The 26,842-nt window shown below is 37.6% G+C and overlaps 1 protein-coding gene and 1 long non-coding RNA gene across 15 annotated transcripts in view; one reads left to right on the plus strand and one right to left on the minus strand.

The window, feature by feature from the left end:
• The window catches only part of LOC123573664 (uncharacterized), a 93,083-nt gene extending 88,447 nt beyond the window's left edge, over positions 1-4,636 (minus strand). Inside the window, exons 1-2 of the long non-coding RNA XR_006698393.2 lie at positions 4,563-4,636; positions 1,182-1,308 (exon numbers count right to left, since the gene is read on the minus strand). This is a non-coding gene — a long non-coding RNA (uncharacterized lncRNA). The remainder of the gene's footprint in view (positions 1-1,181; positions 1,309-4,562) is intronic.
• The window catches only part of TENM3 (teneurin transmembrane protein 3), a 2,750,454-nt gene that overhangs the window by 1,100,166 nt on the left and 1,623,446 nt on the right, over positions 1-26,842 (plus strand). The gene's annotated exons all lie outside the window — the stretch shown is intronic.

Consider the following 26,842-nt stretch of genomic DNA (forward strand, 5'->3'; position numbering starts at 1 on the left):
TTCCTGAACTCCAGATTCTTATATCCAGTGGCCTACCTGACATATCCGATTGGCAGGCCAGTCGGTATCTCTTTGGCTGTTCTCACTCACATCCCAAATCCTTGTCACCAGCCAGTTCTGTTGCCCCTCCCTTCAAAATGAATCTAACACTCTACCACTGCTAAACATTGCCATCACTACCTCGCTGGCCCAAGCTACCATCAACTTTTGCCTGAATTGCAATAGCATTTTAATTAGAGGTTTTCCTTCTTTGTTTGCATTTCTACAGTCTATTTCACCATAGCCAGAGGGATACCTTTAAAACGTAGGTGTTATGGTTTGCATCTCTCCCCAGAAGCCCATGTGTTGCATGACTCTCTTACTTTTTCCTCCGTCATCTTCTTGGAGAGTCCCTACCACTGAAGCCTTTTCTGAGCACCCATAAAAAATAGCAACCCCACTCCTTAAGCTCCCTAATTCCCTACCTACCTGGCTTTATTTTTCTCCATAGAGTTGTCAAGTTACCACCATTTGACATTTTTAGTCTCTCTATCATCTATCTCTATCTCTTATCTATCATCCATCTCTCTCATCTCTGTTTCATCTAATTATTATCTATCATCTATCTCTCTCTTATTTATCTTTCATTATTTATTTTCTACCGATATAACTATCATCTATAAATCACCCATCTCTCACATCTATGTGTGTATGTATGTATGTGTCTATCTCTCTCTCTCTCTCTCTCTTTCTCTGTTAGCTTGTGTACTGTCTGTCTCTCCCTATGAAAATGTCAAATCCACGAAGACAGTGTTCTTGTCCATTGCTATATGCCTGATATTTAGAACAGTGTCTGGTAAACAATAGGTGATCAATAAATATTTATTGAAAGAATGACTAAATAGATACTTGAAATCAAAATCTGGTTACCAGCCTTGCCACAGACACCGTCCTGTGACAGGTCCCCCCTGCGCCCACCAAGTCTTGCAGTGGGGAGTCCAGTTGTGAAGCACACATGACAAAGGACCCTCTGAGGAAAATCTGTGGGGCTCTAATGGCACACAGTGTGGCTCGGCCTGTTTCTTGTAGTAATAAACATAGAAAGCCCTTGAGAACGCGAGGCTATCAGATGGTGTGGTATAAAAGAAAGAACAATGCACCAGCAAGCAGAAGATACGTATTTGGATTCTGAGTCTTATTACCTGTGGAGTCCGGAGCAAGTTGCTAATCCTATTTGACCTCCATTTCTTATCTGTACAGTAACAGTGATGGATTCACTTGTCTGAGATCCTTTCCACACCTTCGATTTCTGTTAATTTCTGTGGGTGTCTGAGGAAAGATGGAGACAGGAAGGGAGGTAAAAGGGAGGAAGACAGTCTTTTGATTATTCATATACCTGCTAAGAGATAGAAAGAAGGAGATAACTTGTAGTATAAAGAACATTGCATAGAAGAGATCATTTTGGCATGACTGTACTACATAGAACTTAGTTTTATAGTTGGGCATCTAAGCATTCTAAAAGAATACTTGATTTACACTAAGTTCCACATTTTCTGTGTTTTGGGCCCTGATGCTTACACCTGTTGTCCAGACCTGGAGCTCTGTTTTCTATACATCATAGTTGGAACTTGGGGTCTTTACAGGCCATATTGAATGTAACTATTCATTTGTAGGTAATTACTAAAATAAAAACTGATCTGAGTTTCCTTAAAATGACACAATACCTTTCTCCTCTAAACATTTTAATATATTATTTGAACAAGATTTATTCATTTTTGTATTACCACTTGTGGAGATTTTAATTTAGTGATTAGTAAAATTATTTAAGAAATACAAACCCATGCTCAGTAATATTTTCCAATATGTTGAAATATTTCAACATACTGAAGATGGTGGGTTGCTTTTTTATTATGTCTTTGAAATTTAATATAAAGATATGATGTTCCATGCCAAGTGTGCGTTGCATTTCAGTTTATTTTAAATGAGTTCTCATGAAAGGTCGCACTCTTTATGACCATAGAAAGTTCATCATTATACTTAACTAGCCATTCTGTGCACAGTGTTCTATCAGGCAAAAACAAAAGAAACACTTGATGTTTTACTAAGGCAGAATATGAATTGCTAACTGTACCTAAATGGAACATGACATTGTGTTTCTTTATTCTTATTTTTATTTTTATTTTTATTTTTTTGAGACGGAGTCTCGCTCTGTCACCCAGGCTGGAGTGCGGTGACGTGATCTCAGCTCACTGCAAGCTCCGCCTCCCGGGTTCACACCTTTCTTCTGCCTCAGCCTCCTGAGTAGCTGGGACTACAGGTGCCCACCACCACGCCTGGCTAATTTTTTGTGTTTTTAGTAGAGACAGGGTTTCACCGTGTTAGCCAGGATGGTCTCGATCTCCTGACCTCTTGATCTGCCCGCCTCGGCCTCCCAAAGTGCTGGAATTACAGGCATGAGCCACCATGCCTGGCTGGCATTGTTTCTTAAAAGCACAACCCCTTACGGGGTCAAGCCAGCAGCTCAAAACTACGTTCCGATTAATTGAGGACACTGCCGAGGAGGTCAAAGATCCCATAAAAAGTTAGTAAAGACATTAGATTTTAGACAATCAAAATAATCTGGAGAAATGATCTGTGGTCATAATGATTACCTCCAGGGCTGAAGAGAGCACTCAAGAAGATAATTACTGGGCACAGTGGCTCACGCCTGTAATCCCAACACTATGGGAGGCCGAGGCGGGTGGATCACCTGAGGTCAGGAGTTCGAGATCAGCCTGGCCAACAGGGAGAAACCCTGTCTCTACTAAAAATACAAAAATTAGCTTGGCATGGAGACGTGTGCCTGTAGTTGCAGCTACTCAGGAGGCAGAGATTGCAATGAGCCAAGATCATGCCACTGCACTCCCACCTGGGTGATACAATGACACTCTTTCAAAAAAAGAAAAAAAAAAAGGAAGGAATAAGCTAAAGTTTAAATTGTCATGTATAAAGCATCTCACCCAGTCTAGTTACAAAGAAGAATTTAGACTTGTAAAATCTACCACAACATTTCGTTCTTTATCTGTAGGAAATATTTCTTTTTTCAGAAGCCAGCTAAATGGGAGTTTCAGATGGTATGTTTCTGTTGGTTATCTTCTGAAATTGGAAAACAGAGATTGTAGTTCTTTTTTCAGTTGCTTTAAAGTGAACCCACATGCAACTACAGCCATTCCGTTTAAATGAAAGCTGAACCATTCAACACACCATAGTAAAGGTAATACCTAAAGTACATTCAGCAAAATGTGGATGGAATATGAGACACGTGGCTGAAACTACTATTAATACCTTGAGGTTTAAAATTGCTGAATGGATAAGCTCCATTGCTGTGGTTCACTAAAGGACAGAGACCTGTATTTGAACCGAGGGCTCATTTCTCTTGACCTAAATGTGTCATGGTAACAAACAACTTGCAGGGAAGTGGTAAATCATAGTCATTAAACAAACAAATCATTGCAGACTGTCACTCCTACTTTGAAGAACTGAAGCCATCTTCAGTATTATATAGCCAAAAAGCATCCATCCCTTTGAAAAACTGCACAGGCTTCCCGCTTCCAAGTCATCTATTTCTCAGAGGCTTTACTTTTACAGGTGATTTTAAAATTTTTTGTAAAATATATGTTTTTATTCTGTGCTACTCTGCCTCTCTTTTCTACCACCTAATTCTTAGATTATAATCAGTTTCAAAAGTACACTAAAAACACCATCACAGATTTTCACTCCATCTTCAGGAATCTGGTGTTGCCACCCATTTTCCCAGGGGCAATGTCATGCAAAATGCCTTCTGCTTCAGTTTGTTTCTCTATTTCTGTTCCGAGTGACCTGCGGCAAGAATTGCACTGCCCTCGCTATGGAAAGTGGCAGTCCCCCACTGCTTATGATTATTGAGGTTCTTTGTGGCAGGGCTCACAATCTCAGATAAACTGTGCCCCTCAATTATAAGGGCTAGCTGAATATGATCCTTGCCTTACAAGTACCTTATTTTCCAATATGCAGTGTCTACATTCAATTATCAGACATTATTGGAAACACAAAGGTCACTACTTACATCTCAAAAGCTCTTAAAGCAAACATGTTATTGCCTCCTGTACATTTGGGCTTTAAAACCTCAGAATTCACTTCAGGAGACTATTACCCTCATCTCTGTTCTTTTTGAACATCATAGCATGATGTAAAATGTCCTCGTCCAAATACCGAATCAGCCAACAAAGCAATTCAAAAGGAAAAACGCCGAGCTTTAAAAAATGCGATACAAAATGATTGCTTTCGTTCTCCGTCGCCTTTGTCCCCACCCTTCACTCCAATGTCAAAGCGAAAGCATCCCTTTGCTAGCATGACAATTTGAGCTAAGAATAAGAAGCCAGTCATTATTTTATCATTTAATATTAATTATAATAGTATTAGTCATGATGAACTCCTGTTGCATTATGTAGCTTTCAAATATATTCCCAAAGGACTTTGATTATAATTTGCCATTTTATTCATGTTCAATTATTTTAAAGTGTTGCTGAATTAACAAGATCCACTTAGCCTTAATCACTACTTACCTCATCAGTTTATAGCACTGACATGTCTGGCTTATAAAGACAATCTGTGACAGAATGAGACAGAGCCATCATGGCCACGGCTGACATTCAGGCTGAGTTCTGAGGGGTGATGGTTCTGTGGGACAGGCACTACTTCAGCCTTGGTAGCTAGGTGAAAGCCTGCAGACAGAAGGAGGAGGGCATGGGAGGTTGTAGCTACTGAGAACTCTTGGTTGCTTCATTAAATACCTTGTCAATCTCTGGAATTATAAATAGAGTGTTCTGTATGTTTTCCTTCTGATGCACACTAATAGTCCTGGCTCTACTTCCCTTATGTCTTGAAAACATAGCTGCATTGAGATTGTGATGTTGGTGGTGATGTTTTAAATGGAATACAACTCTACCTGACTGCTAATTGGCTCTGGTTCATTTTTCATGACATTATTACATACTATTTCCGTAAGTTCCTTTGTCCATTTTTCCCAAATTTTGTTTTCTTTCCAGATTCTCTTTGGGCTGTCTTTTAGATTCTACCAATATACTTCATTTCACCACTTGAGATTTACAAGATCTCGTATAATTCACACTAAGTTTTCTCATCTCATTTTGTTGTGTCTTATGTAATTATGGCAAATCATCTACCAGGTAATGAAAAATTACCAAGACTCCTGGAGTGGCTGTTTACCTTGTCATGGCACGGGTTAGTACTATGTAAGTATTATGCCCCTACTCACGTGTCCAGCACCAATATCAGATACTACAGTAGATCCAGAAAATTAATATCAACAGCTTCTGACAATTCACTGAACAGGGCTATAAAAGGTCACTGGGAAAGTAGTTATGTTCAAAATATAATAGATGCTAGCCATCAGAAACCCCTAGATTTTATCAAACACCACCTCAGCACATGAAATGACTTTAATCAGAGTTCTAGAAACCAGTCTGGGGTAGCATTGATAAAGATTTCTACAGTTTCAGGTGGGAATTCTATATGTGAGCCTTTTAACTTGTTGACATTATAACTGAGAATTTCCCAACCATTCCATCTTCTACTTTCTGACTCAAGGATTTAATTCAAAGGAAAAAGTGAATTAAGATGGCCTGTGGCAGTGTTCTCCCTTTTATCTAGCCTATCCACATTGTGCTATTTAAATTTACTATTCTCATACCTAGAACTTGCTTAGCGACTGGGACTGTGGCCTTTAATATTGCTCTGAAAACTGATAATGAACAACTTGAACCAGGGGTTTTTAGATTTTTTGTAATTAAAAGAAAAGTATAATACATTCAATCATGACTTGAAAATACACATGCAAGCCCCACTCAAAGCATGGCATTTTTTAAAAAACTGTCAGTTTTATACGTTATCATTATACATTTTATTGCTATGCTGTATGCATGTATACATAACATATATATACACACGTGCTAACTTTCTTCATTGTTGCTGCTAATAGGAATAAAAATCAGAGTTGATGCTGAATCGTGGTTTGAATGACAAAGTTATTAATGACCAATAGATGATATTAAGTATTACTATGAGCTGAGTGCAACTCCAAGGGTTTTGTTGGTATTAAGGTCTTCAATTCTCACCATGACTAAATAATGCAGATTACTATCCTCATTTTACATCTGAACAACTGAAGCAGTGAGTAATTTAAGTGACTTCAAGCCACCCAACTAGAAATTGATGGGGCCAAGATTTACCTCCAACTTTAGGGTGGCCCATGCTCTGAACTTTGACACTCCACTGCCTGGTTCTACCTCAAAAATTATAAACTGAATTGGCCTTTATGTAGCCAAAACCGTGTCCTGTGGTTTGTTTTCTTTTCTCCTTTAATCAGAAGTTTCTTTAAAAATATTTTGTACAAATTACAAATTAAAAGAAAAAGATATCCCCATGATCTTTTTTTTTTCATAGTTCTAAAGCTGAGGGGGGTGTTCCTTTGAAATATTCTGTTCATGAATTTGTAATACATTCAATCCGTGGGTTAAACTTCCTGCCAAGGCTCATGATAAAATTTGCGTCGACCCAGAAGGAATTTGGAAATACTCTATAAATAAAAAGAAACCATGAAATTTCCAGGCTCCAGTGGCACACCCCATGTTGCTTCCACTTTAGTGAATTCTTCCTTGTAAGAATTATTGAATGGCAGTTGGATACCGATCTTACCTGCTCCCTGGCTTCCCCTTCCATCATCTCGCTCCAGGATGTGGCTGCTGCGATGATTTTCTGTTCTCGCTTTCCTAATGCTGCCTTTCCGCCTCCTTGAATCTCTTCATTGCTTGTCCTTTTTGATATGACCTTCTTGTACCTTGAAACATCTCCTCTGGTTCAAAAACCTCCGTTAATTCTATTTTCCCTTGCTCTGTCCAGGCTGCCAGCCGGATTCTCCCTTTCCTTATCTTCATCGTGAGGGCATCTCTCTCACCGGCCCTGCGGCTTGAACTGCATGCCTCTTAGCAAATATGAAGCTCTTCATTTCATTAAAAAACAAAAACCAGAGATGCGTTTTCAGGAGTGTTCTTGAGTTGCTGTGATGAAGTAGCATAAATAGGATCCTCGTTAATTTTAACTCTAAATGCGGCAGCCCTCTCAATAGTGTTCAAATTGATCCAACATCTTCTACCCCACTTATCACAACTTGACCTTGGAAAAACTGCACTGAACAGAAATATTTTGAACGAGGCTTTGACTGGTGTTATAATTACAGTCTTGCAAAGAGCAAATGCCAATGGTAATAAGATTACGCATGTTTGTACTACAGGAGGGAGAATAATACATTAAGGAGAGTCACCATTAGTCATTGAAAGGCTCCAGGAAGTAACTTCAACACCAAGTCTTGTGCAGACATGAGTGGTCTATGTTGTGGATGAGAGTCAGCACAGTTAGAGAACATAGTCTTTTAAATGGGCCCATACACTACCAAATTAATGTATAAACATTATTCACAATAGTGGATTGTTTTCAAAATATCATATCCCTAAGGTTTCACAGGGTACAACTGAAAAATTATTACTTACACCGATCACAATTGTTCTTTTGATTTAATGTATTTAGTTTGTTTTCAATTACTAGAAACTTAACTGATATTCTTTGATGACTGGGATGCAGAAGCAATATTACATTTTAAAATAAACTTTAAGAACCATATTTATAAATTGAACATCTCCAACATAGTTCTTAAGCTATTTGCATGCTCATCTAGGCAATGATACAGTTTTCTCTGTATCATTGCAATGATAGGTATACCTGCCTCACTTTCTATATCAATCAACCTCTGATGGGGCCAATTTTTAAAGTCAAGTATTAAAAGCATCCTTTACCAATTGCATATGTGATAGAAGTTTTTCAAGGTGCAATTATGTCATTAGCAAATTACCCATTTAACAAGCTGACTCATCAAGATAATAAGGAGGAAGACTCAATGCTGATTCTTTTTAGAGAAAGAAGCTAGTATTATATGAAAGATATTTTCATAATTTAAGTGAACCTTATAAACATATCCTTTGCAACTATAGTCATATAATTTTGTATTTCTAATCATTTAACGTAAATGAAAAAAAATGAGAAGCAGTAGAATTCATGTTCATCGTGATCAAAACGTTTCCAACAGAAGTGGAGATTATATGAAAGAAAGTCCACATGGTATAGTGATGCAAAACTTCCAGATTATTAGCATTTTTAGTGAAAGTAATGTCACTGTCATGCTGTTCATATTAACTGTGGTAGCATTCAGGGCAATACGCTTCCCCTAGCTTCCTCTGCAGCCTCTAGTCCCTGGCCATCTGGAATCTCTTAGCAAGGGCTGATTTGGTGCTATATTAAGCTTCGCTGATCTTTCAGATATAGTAAACTATTGTTTTATTTTGTTCTGGTATAAACACAAATAATAATTATTAACTTGAAAGGACTTTGGCTCAACATAAAGATTCCTGGACTCTCTTTTGCCCTGTCGAAAAACAAAGTTAGTTTCCACACATCCCAAAGTATAAAGTGTAGACTCCAGGGTAAAAAGAATCCTATACCAGCCTTTTCCCAATTTGTATCTTAAAATTACAAAAGAGCATATTCAAGTAAGAATTAGAACTAAAACTTAACTTTAAGTCCATCTTCCTTCTAATTTAGCAATCAGTCTTGTGAGTTTTATTGTCTTTGCTGATGTCTCCAAATTAAGTCTTAATGAATGACTATAAAATGCCTTAAACCATGCAAAAGCATGCTGTAACTATTTACTATGGTTCTCCTTTTTGGTCATAGGTGAAAGAAATATGTACACATACACACACACATAAACATACACACATTTAGACTCCTGTGTTAAGTTGTCATCGTAATATGCACAGGGATCTGGGCTCCAGGGCATCAGAAAAAAATGAGTTCTCATTCTGGAAACGCTCATAAACCTGGTTTGTAGGAGAATTCACTGAGCCTCAGTTTTCTCATCTATGAAATGGGGTGCCCTGTCTTCCTCCTTAACTCAAAAGACTTTGCCAAGATTAAATGCACTGATGCCCAAGAATGCACTTTGTAAACTGAAAAGTAGTATAGCAGTATACAGTATTATTCCTAGGTTTATTATGTTAGTCAGCTGAGAAAGTTTTACAGGTAAAGCATTAACACAAAAGTACTTGTGAGTCAAGTTCAGGCTGATGTATTTGGTCTTGAAATTAATTTTTGCATAGCATTCATATAAAGATATTGATGATTTTGGGTCTCACTTATTTCTTGTCAACACAGACCAAATTATAAAAACTTATCATAAAAGTTATGATGCCGGGCATGGTGGCTCACACCTGTAATCCCAGCACTTTGGGAGGCCGAGGTGGGCAGGTCACCTGAGGTCAGGAGTTTGAGACCAGCTTGGCCAACATGGTGAAACCTTGTCCCTACTAAAAATACAAAATTAGCCAGGCGTGATGGTGCGCTCCTGTAATCCGAACTACTCAGGAGGCTAAGGCAGGAGAATCACTTGAACCCAGGGGGTAGAGGTTGCAGTGAGCCAAGATGGAGCCATTGCACTCCAGCCTGGGCAACAAGAGTGAAACTCCATTCAAAAAAAAGACAAAAAAGAAAAACTTAAGTCGAAACTAAGCAGATTTAAGGAAAGCTGTAATCACACTGAATAATTAAAGTGATAATAATATTGATCCACACTTCCTCTAATAATAACGTCATCAAACATTTTGTAAAAATTAATTAAGTCTCACATGTTCCTTATTTGAAAATAAATTAATAATTTGTGGTATAATGAGACCTGAACAATCAGCACCATTAACTGGTTCTTAGGATGAGTTTAATCCCTTAGTCATTTAAGTTAATCACTAAAAATACTTTCATCTTTTATTGACTTGTATTTCAACTGTCCCTGTTTCAATTTTTAGAAATACATCTTGCTTAGTCTTTAACAATTTATAATATAAACTTTAAAAATAATCTGACTTCTATGAGTCTCTGAAATTAAAAGGGAGAGGATTAGATATAGTGTTTTTCCACAAGAACTCACATAAACAAGGAATTTTATTTGGTTTATTTTGAAGTAGGTAGAATTATTTCTAAAAAGTTGAGATTAAAAAAAAAACTTTTAGGTGACATAAAATCAGAATCTAAAATATTTCATTACTTTCATGAAAACTTTCAGGTCTCACCTCTTATTATGTAAAACTCTAACTACGTTCACCTTTTTTGGAAGATATGAAATGGACCTATGAAAGGAAACCTTTTTATCTAAGGTAGAATGGTACAAAGTTTTCCAGAAAGTTAGCAGATTATTTTTGACTTAGTTATCAGTGTAGATGAAAAATGAAGAGATGGTGAAAATGTTACTTGTTTGCAAATATCTCTATTTCTTTAAAAATAATATACTTTTGCCAGGTTAATTAGCAGTGATTACTTTTAATAAATAACCAGGACTGGGCACAGTGGCTCACATCTGTAATCCCAGCACTTTGCGAGTTTGAGACCAGCCTGGGGAACATAGCAAGACCCTATCTCTACAAATAAGGAAATGTTTGAAAAATATGTCGGGCCTGATGCTCTGTACCTGTAGTCCTAGCTACTCAGGAGCCTGAGTCAGGAGGCTGAGTCAGGAGGCTTGACGAGCCCAGAAGTTTGAGGCTGTAGGGAACTAGGATTGTGCCACTGCACTCCAGCCTGGGCAACAGAGTGAGACCCTGTCTCAAAAATATATCCATATATATATCCATATATATCCATATACATATGTATATCCATATATATACACATATATATCCAAATATATACACATATATATCATATATATGTTGTGTGTGTGTGTGTGTGTGTGTGTGTGTATGTGTATATACATAGCCAGTTCCTCAACTCCTTGTATTGCCTCTGAGGCCTCAAAAAAGATAATACTCAAGCATTTTTTCTCAATGGACAAAGCAGAAAGCTGCCTGTCTCTTGTGATATTAGGGATGTCTTGTGGTATCAGGAAAGTACTCTGCCCTAAAACATCTGTTCCCCTAACCTCAAAGCATAGCACAATCACTACCACAATTGTAAGAGCAACAATAACACGATAATACATATAGCCTCATTTATGAGTACTTACTGTGTGCTAGGCACTCTACTAAGCATTCAAAACGGACACAATTGATTTCACTTCTTGTATCAACCCTGTCATCTAGGTATTTTTATCTCTGTTGCAAAGATGAGAATGCTGAGGTAGAGAGTGGTTGAGAAGCTTGTCCAAAGTCACACAGCTAGTAAGTGGTAGGACTGGTTTTTAAAACAAAGTCTGCTTAAATTCAAATCTTTTGAAATTCATTTCTGTGGATTTCTGAAGACTTATTATTCCCTATAAGAATGCAAATATCCTATTACCATGACCTCACTGCTGGAAAAAAGGAAGCAGAGAATTTCTTAGTAATTTTCCTGTCCAATAGTTATAACTGGGAGACTGTAGTGTTCTTTGGAGAGTGGATTTTAGGATAGGTTTGTTTTACTATACTTTGCTTTTGGGTGGAGGGTGAAGAGATAAGTACAGAAGATGAAGTCTTGTCAATACAGACAGTGCTTTAATAATACCCTACCTTGAGAGAGTACCTGATAACAAGTGGGTAGGCAGTAGAGACAGAGACAGAAGAATGATATGGGTGCATCCAAAAAAGCTTTACCCACTTTACAAATTTCCTCAGAGGGAACCTTGGCAGAAAGCCAATTCTCTGCTTGTTTTCTGGATCCAGTCTCATTACATTAAATGTATACACACAGCCTTCTGCTCATGGTCCATTGGTCAAAGCAAGCCATGTGGACACATCCAGTTCCAAAGAGCTCCTCTCATGGGTCCAGAGAGAAGAGAACGAGAGGAGTGATGAACAATCGTAGTAACTACCATCATAGTAACTACCATAGTTACACATCTGGAAAAATGAAATAAACCTAGCCCCTTTTTTCAAATATAAATGTTGTATTTTTGATGAATTAAAGATACAAATATGAAAAATCAAATTTTAATACCTTTAGAAAATATAGCAGAATGTCTTATGACATTGAGGTAAGTGATAATTTCCTTAAAAATGAAGAATACAGACTCATAACAAACAATATTAGTAACTATCATTGCATTGAAATAAAATACCTTTTGCAAGAAAACGGTATGTTTTTAAAAAGGAAAAACTATAAGCCACACACAGAGACAAAAGCAACTCATATGGGCAACAATAAATTAATTTCCAGAGCACATAAAACATCTGAAAATCAATATGAAAAAGACAGCTCACTTAATATACAAATAGACAATAAATACAAACAGATAAGCCATGAGAGAGAAATGAGGAGAGACCATCATTACACAGTGAATGCTCAACCTCACCTATAATACACAAAATGCAAATGCCACTGAAGTAGCATTACAGAGCCATCTGGAGGAAAAAGTTCAGAGGTTTGACAAGACCCCTGTTGGGGGAATATGAATAGGTGGGAGCTCCCTTATATCCCAGGTGGGTGTGTAAATTTAGCTTACTCACTTTATATTACGAGTTGTCCTCACCGACAAACTCTGTATCCCACTTCTTTTATTTCCCCTCTTAAATAATACACAAGTAATTGTGTTTAAGGTTGTTTATGGCAGCACTGTTTGTAACGATAAAAACTTGAAAGCATCCACAGAAGAACAGATGTATCCATTGGAATCCACTCCCTGAGAAGTAAGCTTTCCAATAGTAGCCATTTTGTCTGTTTTGCTGGCTGTTACGTCTTCATCACCTAGAAGAATGCCTGGAATGTGGTGGTTGCTCAATAAATATTTAATTAACTGAAGAAACAAATGAGATGATTGAAATACTATAAAGAATCTAAAATGAATAAACCAGAGTTACATGTATCAATATTGATATATTGATAATCCCCAAATTAATGTTGAGTGAGAAAAGCAAGTTGAAGGATGTGTAACGAAGAAATCATTTCTATAAAATATAAAACACATAAAATACTCTCTGTTGCTTATAGAGAAGATAAAAATATATACAAATATCAAACCCTGACAAGAAGGACAAATTCAGGAAAGCAGTTACCCCTGGGGTCTAGCGGAGAGTTTATAAGATCAGAGAACATAAAGGCAACCATAATCTTATCCATATTTCTTTTTTCTACTAAAGCTGATATGACAAATGTTAGTATTTTTTAAACCTGCATATTGCAAAGTATCTCAAGTTTTTAAAATATGGTTTCTGTACCTCTTTTTGCATAAAATATGCAATGACAACTTTATTTACTGAGAGTACTCAACATACCTATATTAAATTCATGAAGCAACTGAGTAGGCAAATTTGTTTCTTAACAAAGTATGATAATTTATTACACTTTGATTTTCAGTAGCTGATACCTTATTTTAATAATTTACTAATTTTGACTATTCTATTCAAATTTCACCAATTTAAAATATCAGCATAATTTTGTGGCTAGAGAGCACTGAACTAGTCACAGAAGTTCATTCCTGTCTTCTAGAATCTCATACAGACTGTTACATTTATATCTAACAGTAATTCATTAATAAGTACCCATGAGTAAATTACAGTATTCTGGCTAGAGTACAAAATTCTTTGAGTCCTGTCCCTGCCTTTTAGAAGCTTACCATTGAAAGAGTCTTTAAATGCAGAAAAGGCTTTGTAATACACGAAAGAAAGCTACATTAGTTCAAGACATTATTTCTCATCATTTCTGTGGCTTGATATTTGGTCTTTGTTCTTCTGCATTTATAGCTCAATTCTTCTGGACAAAGATGGAACCCTCTTAAATATTTTCTGCACTCCCAAGCATACTGTTCACAATTCATAAATAATAAAAAATAATCATGATATCTAAACTTGCATTACAGTTGCTCTTAGCTATTTCATTCATCTCTTTATGATTTGCCTCTGAATAATCTTAATGTCTTTAATGACCATTTTAATTAAAACAATTCTGCATGGCTATAGTTATGGATTATGCTAAGAGGAATATACACGTATAGGAAAATTACATATATTTGTGACCTTACGATAATCAAGGCTGTTTAATCCTTATCAGTGACACCAGTGTGGACCCAATTAGCACAGTTTGCAGCCACTTCATAATTCAAAAGAATGTGATCATTCAGCTGGAAGCACATTTGACAGAAACTCCATAGTCATGAAGGGAAAAGCTTGCAAGATCACCCACTAGGATGGAGAAGCTGTCATTCTTTCATCAGTGCTGTTGAATACTAATGTCAAGGTCAGAATGGTGTAATTTTAGGCTGCCAAAATATTGCTGGAATTGATATACCGGAAGATGTTTAAGAAAGTAAAGAAACAGAACTTTGGAAACTTCCCCAAGGTAGAGTTTGATGTGACTCCTTGCTGCCTGGAGACAATTCTCCATTTTATCATTGTTTTACAAGAAAATCTTCTGCTAGTCCTCCTGCATAATGATTCCAATATTCTTCCCTTCCTTTGTCCCTTATATTATTAAATTTATATCTTGGCTAAGAATTGTAACTATTGTAAAAATCTATTCCTTTGAGATTCTAATTTTAAAAGAAAGCCTGCTTTTGTTAAGCTTACCGTTCACCCCTCCACCCTCCTTCTACCCCAAGTGGAGCGAGAATATAAGATACATTATATTCAAGTATGATTTTCCAAAAAATGTCATTTGAAATAAGTGTTTCTCTTCTCTTCAGAGTGTAGAAAATAAGAATATAATACATTGAAAAAAAAAGTTCAAGTTACACGGAATTTCCAAGACAATAGCTTGTTCTAATTAAATAATAATAATTGTTTTACATTGTTAACCTTAACACCGTTTATCTATGGAACTCTTGTGATGGTGGTTGGAGTGTTTTCCAATGATTTTATACATGTTGTGTGTGTTATAGGATCCTCATGACTGTTCTGAGAAGCAGAGAACTGTGTTTCTTGCCACCATTTTAGAAGAGACATGTGAGGGAGGGTCTAATAGCTGTTGACTTTCTGAAAATTCACAGCATGTAGGGTGAAAACCTGGTCCTGGAACCAGCTTCTGGGGCATGCTTCAGTATCCTTATATTGTTACAGTTTGGCCATTTATTACGGTATCTTTGGATCCCTAAATTATTCTCTGATTTTCTCACTTTTTCTGTCTTTTTTTTTTTTTTTAATTTTAAGAGCAAAATAATAGGCAAAATACATCACACATTTCTTTTATTTTAACCTTTACTGAAATTTCCCAGACTCCGTTCTCTCAAACAAGAAAAAAAGAAGCCCAAAAACTCATAGTTGCCCTGATGTGATTGATTTTGCAAACATAAATATGTCAATGAGCTATGCCAAACAATAGCTCAGTGGGACTGTTTTCCATATTGCAGATACATTTTGAAAGATGTCTAAAATGACATGTTTGCAGTAAAATATACATGGCCGGGTGAACTTTCCTACTCTTATCTTGCGCCTCAGTAACTCTAAAGAGAAAGCAAAATCTTCTCTTCTGCATCAGACATGTTTTTAAAATATTTAAATATTGCTTTCAAATATCCCTTACCCTTCATAAACATACTGCATACTTTTAACAAATTCTAATTTTAACTTACTACTCAGGGCTGCTACTTAGGGCTTAGGGACAGAAAGCCATCACCTTTTTAAGTGTTTCCTGGTGGATGTTTTAACGGAATTGATTCAGTCTACATTAGACCATGCTTATGCTCAGCTTTAAACACAATTTATCAGCTTCCTCTGGTGCTTTACATCTTCTGAGATGATTATGGAGACAGCACGACAAGCCTTCTCAATGTTAAGCAATCTTTTATGATTTGGGTATAAAATAAAAATGGATGCCCTATTTTAAGTGACTAACAACTTGGCCTTGGAAATCACCGAATAAATGCCAACGAGCCCAGCTAGCCCCTGAAATACACAATGCCATGGCGTCAAAGACAGATCTTACTCAAAGGTCACCCTTTTACAGTTGGAGTTTGAAGAACAGGAAGCAGCATGTGGAAGGTTGAAGAAAGGTTGTGAAAAGCTCAGCTGGCCGGGCACAGTGGTTCACACCTGTAATCCCAGCACTTTGGGAGGTTGAGGTGGGCAGATCACTTGAGGTCAGGAGTTCAAGACCAGCATGGCCAACATGGTGAAACTCTGTCTTTACTAAAAATAAAAAAATCAGCCAGGCTTGGTGGCACATGCCTGTAATCCCAGGTACTTGGGAGGCTGAGGTGGGAGAATCCCTTGAACCCAGGAGGCGGAGGTTGCAGTGAGCCGAGATCGTACTGCTTCACTCTAGCCTGGGTGACACAGCAAGATTCCATCACAAAAAAAAAAAAAAAAAAAAAAAAAAAAAAAGTTCAGCCCAAGGCATTCACTGAAATATATGCAGAAACAGCAGTGTATATATATATTTTTCTAGCCCATCTCATCTCTTAGTCTGGTGGCTATCCTCTGTCTTTTCATATACAGCATTTGTGTTCAACCTGAATGGTGTTAATAATCCAACAAATATTTATACAGGGTCAACAGGTTCTGTGAACAGTCCTGGGGATTCATTAATAAATAAAGGAAGTCCCTTCTCTCAAGAAGCTCAAAGTCCAGAGGCAACGCAGTTTTTTCTTTAAGGAAAATAGAGGCATCGTCAATGCTAAGATGGCTACTACAATGGCCGCATGAGAAAAACACAGCAAACAGAGGCAAAGGACGGGGAGAGCACGTGCGCCTGAGAGCCCACATGGTATTGGCCCTCTCTAATGCCTGGGTGGGATGAAGGAGCTGAGTGCCAAAGCTTTGTAAAACCAGTGGGCTGGCTGCTGTGGAGTGAGTTGCCATAGGCCGTGTCTATGGCTGTCCTCTCCTGGGCATGCCATACCCCAGCAGGCAAAAGAGCTTTCAACATTTAAACATCCATCCTCTTCCTGTTGGTCCTCTCCAGCATAGGGTCTTATGACATCAGCTACACTTCCTGTCTTCGAAGAAGGTCCTTGGCTCAGCCTATTCCCACCAGTGCCAGGCAATGGCAATAGGGGTCTGCCAGGCCTGTGAACTCAGGGATTTGCACATAGGATGCTATTGTTTGACAACTCACTTGCAGGTCATAGAGACTTGGTGGAATTATGTAACCTTAGCATGCTTCTATTTTCTTACTTTTAACATGGGAAAAATAAACACACTGCCCTTAAAGGTTACAATGAGAATTAAGAGAAATGAAGCCTGGGTCTTCCCTCCTAGAAGGCAGTTGATAAAGCAGTTTATCTTTCTTCTTTCTTCCCTTCTTCCCTCTTCTTTTATTTCTTCTTCATCTTGTTCTTAGCCATCTTGTTTGCAAATTGCAGCTCAGTATGAACCAGACCTCCATGAGGTGGAGAAGTATATACAAGGGACCATGTTCTCCCAATAAATCACAAGGAACTAAAATCATCTGTGATTACAAGACCAGAGGGTTGGAGTGAAGATTAAATGAGATAATGCAAGGAATGCATTTAGCACATAGTAAATGCTCAATATATATCAGCTGCTGATAGCCGTAATATAGCCTAGTTTCACTGTGGCAATGGAGTGGAATTGCTAATTGTGCAAGAGTTGGATGAAATAATCCAAGCAAGCACTTAGCATATAGTAAGTACTCAATAACTATTAGCTACTATTAGCTGCTACTAGCTGAGTTTTTACTGCATGAGTGGGAGTGGAATTGACAAAATTATCCTAGGATGAGGCTTCTGCTGTTATTCTACACCCTGCAGATAGCCTTTGATGGTAGCTGAGGAAATTGCTTTATTTTGTACCTGCTATGAAGCAAGCTACTGGTGTGATCATAATACTGGTAGAGAAAAAAGAAGACGAACTCCTTTTTTTTCCCCCCTTAGCCCAACAGAGCAATTATCCTAGTCCCCAGAACCAGAAAGAGAAAACAAGAAAAAACAGTACTTAAATTCTATACTATATTCAAGTCTTAATGAGAATGATTTTCTCTCGAAGTCTCTTCTAATCCACTGGTTTGGCCAGAGTTTCTAAGAGTTGCGTGAATGAACATTAAAATATTAAAGTTAATATTTTAAAACTTTATAATGCCTTCCAAAATATTGTTGCATGTATCACCTTCTACATTATGTAAACATTTATTTGGGACATTATGTATGTAACATTATAGCTTTCAAAAATTGCATAAGACATTGCAAGGAAAATGTCAAATATGATGGAAGAAAAAGTCTTATTTTAAATGTTTGCTTCCAGGGCTTTGACTTAAAAATATTAACCTTAAATTTGAAAGGCCAAGGTTTATACCAAGTTTTCCAGAAACACATTAAAATTGTCACTGTGAATATCAATAAACTAAACATCACTTTGAGTTTCGGCTTTCATCTTCAACTCAAACCATAAGCACACATTTCAAGGTTGCTTGTGTATGTTAAAATATTCCATAGAAAAGTTTGCAAAAAGCCTGTGTGTGAGCCTAAAAGTCCTGGTTATCGTCTTAACAAAGACCTTCAGTTGAACAGCTCAGCACAAAAGCAAGCCTTTCCAAGGCAACAAAAAAAGACTGCTAAGTCCAAAAAAAGAAAAAAAGGCTCTAATACTACATAATTTGATTTGGGATCCAAATAAATTAAGAACAAGGCCCTCTTTCATTAAAGCGGTGACCCATTTTATGGCAGTGGATTGTGGCTTGTTCACCTCTTTATTCGAATGTGACTTATGCTAACTAATGGAATTCAGGCCCCACCATTTCTAATGGGGGCACAATTGTGGCAGTTAGAAGATGGAGCTGGTTTTTTTTCCATTCAAGCCTGATGTTTCCTCCTTGTATCATAAAACTTGAGAAATACATGTTGACGTTCTGTATTTGCACTGTGGGCATTGGCTGGGCATCACCGTAATTGTCGGTGACAGACATTCTTTTACAAAGATAAGTTCTCACCTAATTTGTGTGAAGCAGTCCCCAAAGAATGTCACAGTAACAGCCAGCACATGTGCAATATTGCTTTCAAATAACATGCATGTGCCAAATGCCAAAATGAAAATTTGTGGAAATGACATCTGCAATTGCAGAAAAAAAAATGTCTCAAAGAAATCATGGGAGATTCTGTGTTTCTGGGAGTTGCTTTGGTCAGTGCTCCTTTAATAAAAAAAGACTGCTTTCTCACCCTTCTTGTGAGCTTCCTTCCCTGTGAACTTTCCCTGCAAGAGGCAGGAAAAGAGTTGGGTCATTCAAGGGGCATCACCAAAGCAGTAAGTTCAGAGTCACAACTACAGTACAGTGTAAAGGATGGGTACGAAAACTCGTGGTTTCTCAAAAATTCCTATGTCTAATGTCTAATTTGATTTATTTATATATGTCAAGCAAGGTTTAGCAAATCCAATGACAGGGCTTCTTTTAAGGAATAATAGCAATGGCTACATTTTATGTGATGCTTGCTGTGTGCCAGGCACCCTTCTAAGCTCTTTATGTATATTAACTCATTAAGTTCTCAACAGCCCCATGAGGTCTGCATAGTTGCTATTCCCATTTTACAGATGAAGAGGTTGAGGCATAAAGATTAAGGAAGAGGCTGGATGATGGCTCACGCCTGTAATCCCAACACATTTGGAGGCTGAGGCGGGTGGGTGACTTGAGGACAGGAGTTTCAGATCAGCTTGGGGAACATAGCAAGACCCCATTTCTACAAAAAAAATAAAATAGCCAAGTGTGGTGGTGCATGCCTGCAGTCTCAGTTACTCAGGAGGTTGAAGTGCGAGGACCTCTTGAGCCCAGAAGTTAAAGGCTGCAGTGAGCTATGATTAAGTAAAGGTAAAAATTGGAAAGTAAACACTGCCCGGTTCCAGGTTCTGTGCATTTAACTACTAGATTATACAAGAAAGGAATGCTTAATTAAATAATGAAGTTAAATCACTTGACATAGTGTACATTCAAGCAGTATAATCTATTATTTTTATTATCATTCTCATTATATTTGCACTGTAGACTCTCTAGCCAATACTCTCATAAAGCCATTATCTGGATAATTTGATCAGTATACGTAGCAGCTCTGGTCTTCAGAGCACCCAAACAGAAATCATTCTCCATTTCAAGGCATTCAGAGATAAATTGTATGAACAATTTCTTTAGAAACCGACTTACTTTTTCCCATACCCATTATTATTTGGTAAAAATATTTGTAGTTATACAATTATATTAATGATACAGACAGTTGTTTATTTGTAAGCTTCACCTCAAAAACATTGCTTCCCTTCCGCTACTAGGCTTAATTCATTTTGACAGCTTTACTGAAAATGTAAAACTCACAAGTGCCCCCTTTTCCGACTTTGCCTCTCAGGGAGTAGGAGGTGTGGAAACTCCCCTTGACCATATCAGCATCTGTGCAGCTGATGAAAATTCATGAACTGCCTCTTTCCTTGAAAGTGAGCAGGGTCTTCCAACTCCTTTATGAGAGTAACAGTGAGAAGAAACCTTCCCTGGAGTCTGGGGTAGAGGACGCAGTCACCTGCGTAAGGCAGGAGAGCAGTGGTGCTCTGCTTGCAGGGCAGGCGGCACCTGATCCGCAGCGGCCCTGGGCAGGCCCCGTTCTGGGTGCTGGTTACATTGTCTGCACCATAGGATCTCCAAAAGAGCCACTGAAATGCTTATGAGGTCTCCAGAGTTCAGCTACCTCTCATTAATCATACCCAAAATGATTTTCTTTTCAATCTCATACTTTAAAAAATTTAATATTTTCATTAAGAAAATCTAGAACCCCACTTTGAAATGAACTGATAATTGTAACTGTGATATAAATATAGTCAAGAAACAGAATAACATAAAGGAATAATGATAGAATTGCTCTGATGTGGATGAAAAAAAAGTTTTTTCTTCAAAAACTATTGATTGAAACGCTAAGATAATCCAAGGCATAGGTTATCTTTTTAAAAAACAATTTATTGAGATGAAATCCACATGATATGTCATTAACCACTTTGAAGCGAACAACTGAGGGCCATTTTGCATATTCACAACGTGCAAGACCAACTTACTTCTATTTAGTTCCAAAACATGCCGATCACACCAAAGTGAAACCCATTACTTATTGAACAGTTTCTCCCCATTTCCCCCAGCCCCATACCACCAATTGCATTATTTTCCTTTGGATTTATCTATTCTGAGTCTGTCACATAAATGAAATAATATAATAGGTGACCTTCAATGTTGGGTGTATTTCACTCAGCATAATGTTTTTAAGGTTCATTCACATTGTAACATTTATCAGCACTTTATTCCTTTTCATGGCTAAATATTCCTTTGTATATGTATGGAATGTACCACATGGAACTACCATGGTTTGTTTCTCCATTGCTCCATGGATGACCGTTTGGGTTATTTCCACGTTTCGGCTCTAGTGACTGAGGTAGCTCTGAAAACATATGTGCACGGGTTTATGTGAGTATCTCTTTTCAATGTTTGAGGGTATATATGCAAGAGTAGAATTGTGGAGTCATTAGATTATCTGTTTGCTTAATTATTCAGGTTCTAGGTCATCCTTGCATCAACTAGTATAATCCTAGCTGGTCTACATCCCATGCATGAGTAATTTTTATGGTTATCTTTCCATCTCCCTTCCTACCCATTCTTTCAAATTCAGCTTCTTATTTCATAAGCCTCAGAATGTTATGGGTATGCTCTGCACTCTCATAGTCTCTTAGGATGCCATTCCACAGAAGAGAGAGAGACAAGATGCTTCCAATGAGAAATGTGGCATTAAAAAGTCTGACATTAACTCAGTCATTCAGCAAACGCTGGGAATATACATGGAATAAACATGGGCCCTGACCTCAGAGAGTTTGCCATTTTAAAAGCAAACAAAGGGTGTGAGTGTCTATTAATATGATTTAGATCACAATTTGATGTCCAAAAGCTATAAATGATACGGCGTCATTTTTCGAAGAAGAAATGTTTGTTTCTATTTTTGAATCATTAGCACACCTTTTCTTGCTCTATCTTGCTCGTTCTCTGATTAGTTCCAATATCTGGTCATGGCCCTGTAGTAAACAGAAGATCCCTTTGACATGATTCGTGGTTTCATACCTGTCCTATGACATGCCGGCAGACTGAATGTCAAAAACGCCCTCCTGAAAAGCTAAATTTCAGCCACACAATGAATGTGTGTGTGTACTTCTGGCATCTCCATATTTCCCCAAAACTTGAGCAAGAGTGCATTTCAGTTTTAAAAACAAGAGAGCATTCATTTGCATCTGAAGGGCATGAGACTGTAAAAAAAAATAACAAATTTAACAATTCATGTAAATGCTTCAAAATTATTTTTTTTATTTTTTATTTTATTTATTTATCTATTTACTTTTGCGACAGAGTCTTTCTCTGTTGCCCAGGCTGGAGTGCAGTGGTGTGATCTCGGCTCACTGCAACCTCCACCTCCCAGGTTCAAGCGATTCTCCTGCCTCAGATTCCCAAGTAGCTGGGACTACAGGCATGCTCCACCATGCCTGGTTAATTTTTGTATTTTTTAGTAGAGATGGGGTTTCACTATAAGTTGGCCAGGCTGGTCTTGAACTCCTGACCTCATGTGATCCGCCCATCTCAGCCTTCCTAAATTCTGGGATTACCGGCATGAGCCACCATGCCCGGCCATCAAAATTCATTCCTAATCAAAGTGATAATTTCATAAATTATAAAATAAAGAGTGGGATTTTTGAAGTCAGGAACATCTGAGAGAGCTAGATGTAGATACAGAGGGATATATTAGAATATAGACTAAATGGATCCCCAAATTGAGTGAATTTAAACAATAGAAACAATAGAAATTTATCAGTCTCTCATGTAACAGCCATGTGCTACAAGGAAAAAGAGGCTTTCATCTCTAGGTTCAAGATGGCAGCAGCGGCTCCAGACATGACATCTGCATCCCAGCCCGTGGGAATGAGCCAGTGCAGGACAGCCTGTTCGTTTTAGGAGTGCACCCTGTGAGTAGCACACACGTCATTTCCGCTCGGATAGTCCTAGTCATAACTTTGTCATATGGTCACATTTCCATGGGAGGTTTAGAAAGGTAATCATATAGTTTAAAACTTTGGAGCTCTACTATAAAGGAAAAAGGAAAAGAGTGTGTCTGAAGAGATCCAGCAAGCTTTGCCAGATAGTGAATTCTCTAATGTGAAGAATGTTCCATTTGATTCAAGTAGATTCCAAGCTAATAAAGATGTAATCTAGCTGAGATTCTAGAATGAATGAATTCTTAACTATTTTCCAGTAATAAAGTCAGTGGGATTTAGAGTAGCCATCTAGAAATAAGAACCTTGTAACCATGGTTTTAGTCAGTACTTATATGTCTATTGGTTTTGATATGATTTCAACAATATAAAAAATACAGCAAAGTTTGGTGAAAACTCAACATTACTTCAGTAATAAAGCTCTTCTCATTTTTACTGTATGGCCTGTTGTAGGTAGAAAACACCAAATATATATGGACATCTATTCTCCATTGACAGGTCACCTCGTAATTTTGCTTAACAAATGATACATCAACACATTTGTGTGTGTGTTGTAAATTATTTAAAAATCTGATTCAATAAACAAATCTAAATTAATATGAAAGGACAGAATCTGTTTCTATGAGAAATCTGCCAGAAAGATACATTTTACACTTGAAGTTAAACTTTTCAATAATTTATTCTCTCTCTAGGCTGCCTGAAATTCTAAATTGCTCAAATTACTGCTTGGGTGCATGGATGACCTAGTACCACGGTACACCTGATGGCAATTGTTTATATATAGAACACAATCCTGATCAATCTCTGACACTTACCACTGACTTCCTGCTGCTCAAAAATGTGTACTCTAATAGCATTTGTATGTTTTCTTTTCCCTCAAGGTTTCAGATTCCTTCTCTACAAGAACATGGAAAATTAGAATGAACACTACAGACACCATAATAGAAATAGTCCAAGCAATTTCACTGTATTCTAAGATACCATATGGTACTTGCTAAATAAAAATATAGTATCTATGGGTGAAGATATATCTATATAGATATAGGTGTGTACAAATTTGACTGATGTAAACATTTATCTTTTGCAGATATCAAACTTAAGAATTCCAAGCATCATTAACCCCTAATATGCAACATCTTTAATATTTCAACTTAGAATAACTTTTAAAAAGAGACAAATGAGTAACTAAAAACAAATTTCTAAAAATTGTCAGAATTATAAGTTTAAAACTATAACCCTTTTAAAAATGACTTCTCCAGACATTTGGTATTCCCATAAAATAACTCTAATACTACTAAGGTGTTCAAATCATTATATTAATCCGCAATTCAATGTATGCTAAACTGTTAATTGAATTTTATTTTTAAAGAAAATAGATTGTAAAGTTTTTATCAGTTTTAACACGAATCTGTTTAAACAAACAGCTTTTAAAAGGATTTGTGTGGTGGAGATTGAGATGAGTTTGTGTTTTTCTTTTTTAATTTTTTCAAGGCTAATAGGAGTCCCTTCTGCCCCTGAGGTGAAAGGAGGCAAAATGTCCTATGATCGCTAGTGGTTTCACTGCTATGGCACAGAGGAGTTAAATGTAGAGAGACTCCTGAGAACACAGACAAGTGTGGGAAAAAAAAATTTTTATGAGTCCTGAAAAAAAAAAAAAAAGAGAGAAAGAGAGAGATCAGCAAGACAATAAGGAGACTGGTAGGAAATCTAACTTGAAGATGAGAGAATCTCTGTGCACCCCAAATGGCTGACTTCCTGCTGCTTGGGTGACTCAGGTGTGGGACATGCCTTTCCTAACCACCTGATTGGAAGTGGTGTCTGCTGCTCCGCTTCTCGGCACTCTCTGAAATCATCCTGTCCTATTTGCTTATTGCCTGTCCAGCAGAACACAAACATAAATTTATATTATATTGCTTATTGCCTGTCCACCAGAATATAAATATAAATATAAATTCCATTATATCTGGCTTCAGCTGTGTCCTCAGCGCCTTGGCCACATTTACTTGACTAATAATTGGTACTCACTAAATATTTGTTGAAAGGGTTGAGGAATCACTGAACATCCTAATTATTGTTTTGACAAATATTAGTAAATATTTAAATTTGTAGTAGGCGTTTACACTTTCTATTTTACCTTCTAAGTCTCTTTCAGATCTGTCCATCTCTCTTCAGCTTCACTGCCATCCCCGACTTCAAGCTGCCCTCTCCAGTTGATTGAACAAGTGCCCTAGACTCCTGTCCTACCATCCACTGAAGTCCCAACCCCCAACCGCAGCCTGTCATGGGGCAGAGTAATTTTTATTTTGAAATGCGAACCCTTTCATAGTAAACTCCTGCTTAACCCACTTCAAATTGTCTCATCTCTGTTAGACCTCTGTCTTTGACTTCTTCTCCACAGTGTTGCAAGGCCTGGCCACTGCCTCTTTGGTCTAGAGCCACTACAACTGTATTTCCCTTATTCTCTGCTGTTCAGCCACCAGGACCACTTTGCAAGGTCCCTTTCTCCGAGAAGCCTTTTTATTCTGCTGTTTTGACTACCTGGCATGCCCCACCCATTCCTTCCACTTTAGCTAGTTATTAACCATCTGGCTACAAATCGAGGGTTTACATCGTTGCCATTCAGCTTCCCATTAGCACAGAAAGAGGTTACAGGTGCTAAGTTAAGTAATATGAAGGTTGTAATTGCTTTGCAGTACCCTCCTCATTACTCCTCAAAAAGGAAAGAAAGTGAGCTTTTGTTAGAGGACCTCTACCTCTACGCCAATGATGGTCACCACAGCAGAGGGACTCAAGCTAAACATCCCTGGAAGTAGCGTGCAATCAGCCACAAGATTTCCCTCTTCTGACACCTAAACACCCACACTTTGAGATGTGAGAGTGAGACTGCAGACAAGTCTTCAAACGCATGTTCATTCACTCATTCAAAGACACTTATTAGAGTTAATCATGTGCCAGGGACTGAGCCTTGAACTTTCTTGAACCTTGTTCATGCTGATCCTTCTACTTGTGATATACTTTCCCTCTTTCCCTTCCATCCTTTCAATGTCCTTAAGTCCCTGGTGAAGTCCCCCTCTTCTTTCAAGGCCCAGTTGAAATGTGACCTCTTATCTGAAGCTTCCCTGAATGACTTCAGGCTGAATTCATTGCTCCTCTATCTCTGTTCCCAAAGGAGTTAGTTCATACATTTGTAAAAGCACTTATCACATTGCATTATAACTATATGCATATCTGTGTCCTTTCTGGACTTTCTTCTTTGTAGCAAGGACCATATCATACTCATCCGTAAGTCTCTCATCTTATACTCAGATCTCATGCTTACATCCCTGGCTCTCATCACAGGGCTTGGCAGGTGACAGGCACTATTTAAATATTAGCTTTTGCTTAAATGCCGAGGGTTCCACAGACATCCTTGGACACTGCCATGAATGTTGAGATGTAAATAGTCATAGGATATATTTTGCAATCTTTCTGGATGATTTGTTAAATAAATTCTCTCGGCATTGTTGCTTTTTGAGGGAAACTTTTATGATAGCCCAAATTCCCAATGCATAGAAAAGACGAAGACAATAGAAAAATACAAACTTTGCAAAAATCAGGGCAATAAGAATTCTGAAAAGCAAGTGGGAATGCAACTATCCTTGGAAATTAGGCTAGGTCACTGAGGAAAGGATCCAAAGAAATAGCACAAGAGTGTAGGGACATATTCAGAGGGACAAAACACAAAAGAAACAGAAATATGTTATTATAGAAAGGCAACATAAAAATATTCCTAAACAATATCTATCAAGTAGACTTTTTTCCGCAATGAAAAACCACAGGAATATGTGTAAAATAACATGGAAGGGGGAGGAAACCAGCCACAACTGCATTGTGTTACT

The sequence above is a fragment of the Macaca fascicularis genome, chromosome 5 (assembly GCF_037993035.2).
Source record: "Macaca fascicularis isolate 582-1 chromosome 5, T2T-MFA8v1.1".
NCBI classification, from domain to species: domain Eukaryota; kingdom Metazoa; phylum Chordata; class Mammalia; order Primates; family Cercopithecidae; genus Macaca; species Macaca fascicularis.